A 6,706-nucleotide genomic window follows, 5' to 3' on the forward strand; every position below is an offset into this window, starting at 1 on the left:
TCTTTGGGAGTTAGCATATTTCTGTCTAGTAGCAATACCCTGGTACTGATAAATTCAAGGACATATAAATTATGCTATGAGATTAAGGACCCAAATCTTTGATTGTTTAAGAGAAATGATAGCAAAGACTCTATATTCTTTGTCCTTCCTTTTTCTGACCGGACTTAAGTCAAGGAGAAAAGATTCATCATCTAGTTTGTGCTCAGACCCTGCCTGACTCGCAGTTCATACAGAGAACCTATTTCTTGGATTAAGAAACTTCATTGTGAGACTTGAGATGTAATGGTTTGGAAAGTTTCCTTAGTTTCTCCTTGGTTTGAAGTCCACGACTTAGTTGGAGAGTGAGGGCCATTGGAGGTAGATTAGTTGCCCTTCGATATGGGATCTAATAATGCAATCCTATTTCAATTCTTGCTGTGCATTCATCTATATATTGTTTAATTAGTTCTGAATCCATAAGATTTGTGTTTTTCTGGAACAACATTCTGGCTTCATTTATAATGTACTGCTTTTCTCCGATGCTTTTCTTCCATCTGCCCCAATGCTGTGTGCCACCTCCTTGCAAGTCTGAGAATCCTACGGTGAAGGCTGAGAACTTCTTTTATGCTGCTGTTGTCATACTGTGTCCATCTCACCTGGCCCCCTTACCCATCCACCCACAGTGCTGGGGATGAGAGAAGGGAGTGTCAGGAGCCCTGTGCAGCCCATGAGGACAGGCCAGGGTCTGGCCCTGGAGGTCAAGGCAAACAGTTCCAAGGAAACTCCAAATGAATGGTCTCTCTGGGCCTAGGAATCATGGGGATTATTTCTGCAACACCTGCTTGACCTACTTCATGTTGGAGATCCTTGTCCTTCACCACCACCTATACCAATAAAAGATTGAGAATCTATACCTCCTAACCCTTTCCCCTTCCCCCCAGTCTAAAAAGTCCTCAACTAATCCTAACAATAATACTTTCAATATTGACCTCACAAGGTTATTGTCATTCATCCATCAATTAATATACTGCTATTAGGCACCCCTTACCTTCCAGGCACTGTTAGGTATTGGGGATATAAGTAAAAAGATGTTGTGAAGATTGAATGCAATATTCCACTAAAGGTAATCTGGTATTGTGGAAAGAACTCTGAATTTTGAGCAAGATGATCTGGGTTCAGATGCCAACTCCAACACCTGTCTGTGTGACCTTGGGTAAGTCACTTAAACCTGGACAAGAGTTTTTCTTAAGATGAGAGGGCTGGGCTAGGTGACCCCCAAAGTTCCTTCTAGCCCTAATTCCTACACTTTATGGGAAGGCACCGAGTGCTATAAAAATATGCTTTTATTATTAGCATCTCTTTGGAGCAAGAATTCTTAATTGTTTTTGTTTCAAGGACCCATTTGGCAAGCTGATAAAGCCTATAGCTCCCATCTCAGAATGTTTTTAAATGCATAAAATACATAGGATTGCAAGAGAAACCAATTTATATGGAAGTACTTATCAAAATATTTTTTAAAGTGCACTGGCCCAAGATTAGGATCCCCTGAGAGCTAATGTCAGATCTTGTGAACACATAAACTTTGGCAGAATGTAGACAATGTCTCTAAGCTAGCACCATGTTTCAGAATAGCATTAGATGCTAACTATTTCTCTTTTAATGACAATACTTAAAAAGACACCTTAATTAGGAATCAGGAGACCAGAATCCTAGTCCTCACTCTGCCACTAAAGGGTTATGTGGCCTTAAGTAAGACACCTTAACAAATGTTAAGTATCTATTATGTTGCACCCCCTCTGGACTCTATTTTCTTATCTTCCAAATGATAGAGTTTCGTTACATTATTCCCTGTGTAGCTCAAAAATCCTATAGTTTTATGAATCTAGATCTATAATTGTAATGAAACAAATTTACCAAAGTCCTCCATTAACAAATGAAAAGCAGTCTGGTACAGAGAAAGGAGTACTGGTTTGGGAGATAGAAGAACTGGGTTCAAATCTTGCCTCTGTCACTACCTGATGGATGAATGACAATAACCTTGTGAGGTCAATATTAAAAGTATTATTGTTAGGATTAGTTGAGGACTTTTTAGACTGGGGGGAAGAGTAAGTCACATAACCTCTTCTGGCCTCATTTTCCTCGTCTGTAAAATGAACAGGTCATAATAGATGGTCTTTAAGATCCCATGTGGCTCTAAATTTATGATCTTCCTACTTCCCCTCCCCACCCCAATGAACATAGAATATTTTAAGGAAATAAGAAATAACAATTTCATTTCTAAGTGGAAGCAAAATCAAGCATTATCAGATTCTGTTGAGGATGGGCATTTAATGATTTTTCTTCCCTTCAGGGGAATTAATGATAAAACCAAGTGTCACATACAATATTTGTAGATGCAACTGATTGCTAGAATACAGTTAATCAAATTTAGGAAAATCTCATTATTCACTGAAATTAATAGGGAAGACAAAAGAAAGAGAAAAAATAAAAGATACAGTTTCAAGTCATAATTTAGCCCCGAAGTTCTAGCTCTGTAAACCACTTAAGCTAGCCTCTTTGGATTCATTCCTGTGGTTAGGCTGACCTCTGGTGGAAATAGCCTAGAATTATATTAAATATAAAAAGGATTGCCATGTGCATTTCCTTTTAAATTTATGTTTCTTTTAATAGTAGAAAATAAAGGTGAATTTCACCTTTCTATGAGTTTCATCCTTTGATTTCAAACCTCTTTAGAAAGCACTCAGAAAATACTCTAGCACCATGCTCAGGACCCGTCTCTTGGGATTAGGTAAAGTGAAGGACACTATAATTTTAGCCCATCTGGTAACTAAATCCTCTTTGGTAGGACCAGATCTGGAATCAGCATAGATCCACTGAGGATTTTTCCAAGACTTTGACATTGGAGGAGGAAGAGATTTCTTCCTCCCAAGGGATTACTAGCTACTTGAAAGGACTACTCCCCTATCCAGCTCTGGGCTACTGTACTCCCTTTCCTATGTCCCATGGTTGAAACATCTTTTTCCCTTCACTGCCTGGCTTCACCAGGGTGGGCAGCCTGCACCAGTCCTTCCTGACTAGGGGACACATGCCATGTGGGACCCCAGGTTTCAGTATAAGATCAGCTGGGAATTAGTGACAAAGGCAGCTCTGCCTCTCATCCCCTACACCTATCCCTCACCTGCCAGAATAAGGAAACTCCTTGAGGGCCTGGACCGTCTTGTACCTCTCCCTTATTCTTCCTAGCACCAGGCTTTGTACAGAAGAATTCAATCCTCCATCATCTCCTATTATCATGAAATGAAAGTGCTCCAACTACCTCAGAGTCAGGATCTTGGGAGGCACCAGCTTCCTTGGGAGGAAACACCATTCAAATTAGACCCTTAGAGCTGAATTATCCCCACTTACTGCATCTCTTGCTCTTCTAGTTCTTATAATTCAACACTGCCTTCTGCCTTCATGAAAACTCCTTTTCCTTACTACCTTTCCCCACACCCTAATTCTTTTCAAGCACAGCCCTGGTCCCCCCAGTCCCTAACCTCCTTTGCTCTGCCATACCACTATTTTTACTTGGAACCCTATTCTGTTGTTAACAAACTACCATCTATTCTTGTCCTCTTCCTCTTACACTCCTTCCATTTTTTGATGCTTAGTGATCCCTGGCTTCCTCCCAGGGACAGCATATCTCTTGGTACTCTCTCCAAGACTGTCTTTTCCTCCCACAAAGCCAAGAGGACTTATTCTCTATCATCATGAATTATTTCTCAACTTTCCAACCTGTCCAGATCCTTGTTCCTGCTATCTTCAGACTTCGAAGTCATTCTCACTTCTCAGATTTTCAGTACCTGACTCAAAGACTATTCTCTAACCTAAACCCTTAACTCTTTGAAAATCCTGGCCACGCCTTTCCTTAGCCTCTTTAATTTGAATTACCGCTGCCCTCCAGTTTACCTTGATCATGCATGAAAATGTTGAGACCCAAGACTGCCTCCTTCACTACCAACCAAATTTTTCTTAGGTGCTGAAATTCCTAGTTGTTGCTCTATTAGAACTCAAAACAAATTCTCTTTATACAGAATTCTGTACTATAGGAAATAATATAATCTCAAAGAAAGATTCCAAAGTACTTGTTGATGAAGTCATTGATGATGTTATCAATTGCAGGGCACCAAAAATCAATGGAAAGACATAGTGAATTTAAGAGAGATAGAGCACTTTTCTAGAGATGATTGGCACAATAAGATCATTGAGTGTACTCAGTATTGTATTGGTTCCAAGAAATATTAAAAACATAAGAGGAAGACTTCTAGAATATTGGATGGGTCATCTATGGAGGATTTATGAAAAGACATCAAAAAGAATGAGAAAACATGGGTTGGTTATGACCTACACCAGTGGTGTCAAACTCAAGTAGAAATGAGGTCATTAAACCTTACGCAAGGATCCTGACAGCTGCATGTTAACTTAGAAAACCACACATATTTATATATTTATTTTTATTAATACATAAACACATTCAAACCAAGTAGGATCTACATTTTAATCTGCATTCAGGAGCATTGTGGGCTGTGGGTCATATGACACCTCTAATCTACACCAATGGAAGAGATACCCATGTGGATGGACCCATTGAAATTTTAAAGGAAATATTAATTTAGGGTTGGCTTCTAGCTAGCCAGGAACTAAGCTTTCTGCAAAAGTATATAGTAATGGGGAAAACAATGTCTTTCCTGAAGTCTTTAGAGTGTCTCTTAGCACAGGGCCTGGCACATAGTAGGTCCTTAATAAATGTTTATTGCCTAACAGACTGACTGTTTGCAGAGACATTCAACCACCAGGCATTATATCAGTAGGTTGCTTTTTAAATAGTGTAAATTTCTGTTTCCATAATCTCCCCAAAGTAGAATTATAGTGGTAGTAGGTAGGTCCCAGTAGAATCTTAGGATCCTGAACTGGAAGGGACCTTAGACATTATCTATTACTATCTCTCCCCCGGTCCCTGCCATTTTATAGATGAAGAAATTGAAGCCCAGAGAGGTTGTGACATGGCCAAGATAACAAAGAAAATAAGTACCCAAGGTCAGATTTGAAATCTGTCCCTTGATTCTAAATCGTGTTATTTCAACTCAACCATGCTGAATCTCAACTAAATAGTTACATATAATAGAGGCCAAAATCTTAATTAGCACCCTTCTAGTCAGCACATGCTCTGTACCACCTCTAGTTAGCCTGCAGTCTAATCAATACCAATAAGCCTCATCTTTTTTTTTGGTAACTCTAGATCCAAGAGGTCTTAATCTTAGGTCCATGGACCTCCTCCTAAAGGGTCTGTGGGCAGATTTCAAGAGGTCTGTCAACTTGTTTTTCCCAAAATATTTTGATAACTGTTTTTCAGTATAATTGGTTTCTTTTGTAATCCTGTGCATTTGAAAATATTATTCTGAGACAGCTCTATAGGCTTTTTGTTGTTGTTTAGTCATTTTTCAGTTGTGTACAATTCTTCATGACCCCATTTGGGGGTTTCTTTGAGAAGACACTAGACTAGTTTTCCATTTTCTTGCAGATGAGGAAACTGAGGCAAACAGGGTTAAGTGACTGTCCCAGAGTCACACCGCTAGTAAATATCTAAGGGCAGATTTGACCTTAGGAAGAGGAATCTTCCTGATTCCAAGCCCAGTGCTCTATTCACTGTGCCACCATCTATTGCTAAAGGGGTCTATGACACACACAAAAAATACTAAGAACTATTGCTCTTGATGGACAGAATTCTTAACTATCCTCTATGCTCCTCCTGACCATAATTTCTTAGAGGAAGAGCTAGAAAGTAATTCGGAGATCATTAATCCACTCCCTCTCATTTTACAGATAAGAAAACCTTACCTGAGTTGCCTAAGGTCACCCACGTAGTGAATGGCATAACCGGGACCTCTGGGTCAACTAAAGGTCTTCTGACTCCAAACACTGCACCCTTTCCCATTGTACCATGTTCCTTCATTATAACTCACCTTGGGACGGACCATGGGAACAACTAGTTTGTGTATAGATGTAGTAGGGAAGAGCATAACTAGAGGTACGGAAGTAGAAAGAAATTGGGCAACAAGTACGAGGAAATTGATGCTTAGCTAAGAAATACAGGGAACTGTTACCATGGTTATGAGAGTTGCCTATTGAAGAGATGTAATGAAACTTCTCCCACTTGAGAAATGCAGTTGCAGGAGGATGGAGTTGGCAAGAATATCAGAAAATAAAACACATTCAGTAAGCCTATAAATAGAAAAAATATTAACCCTGTTGTTGTTCAGTCATGCCCAACTCTTCATAACCCAATTTGGGAATTTTCTTGATAAAGATACTGGAGTGGTTTGCCATTTCTTTCTCCAGTTCATTTTACACATGAGAAAGCTGAGGTAAATAGGGTTACATAACTTGCCCAGGGTTATATAGCTAGTAAATGTCTGAGGTCAGATTTGAACTCAAGGAAATGAATCTTCCTGCCTCCCAGACCAGTGCTCTATCCTAGCTGCTCCAATATTGCCCTAACCTGCCAGTAAGACAGGCAGTCGAGTGTTATGGATTTGGAGCTGAGACTCCTAGGTTTGAATCTTGCCTGTACTAGCTGTATAATTGCAAGTCATGCTAGTTGTTGCTACCTGATTTTTTTCCTTTTAGAGCTTTTTTCTACTGAACTATCAGCCAATCAAAAAGCATTTATCAAATACTATCTAATTTA

General features: G+C 39.5%; 1 pseudogene; it reads right to left on the bottom strand.

Annotated features, from left to right (window-relative positions):
• Positions 1-250: 250 nt before the first annotated feature.
• Positions 251-5,893, bottom strand: LOC114024453 (annotated as a pseudogene).
• Positions 5,894-6,706: the final 813 nt, after the last annotated feature.

This window comes from Vombatus ursinus, unplaced genomic scaffold, assembly GCF_900497805.2.
Source record: "Vombatus ursinus unplaced genomic scaffold, bare-nosed wombat genome assembly UNPS02014821.1, whole genome shotgun sequence".
Classification (NCBI taxonomy): domain Eukaryota; kingdom Metazoa; phylum Chordata; class Mammalia; order Diprotodontia; family Vombatidae; genus Vombatus; species Vombatus ursinus.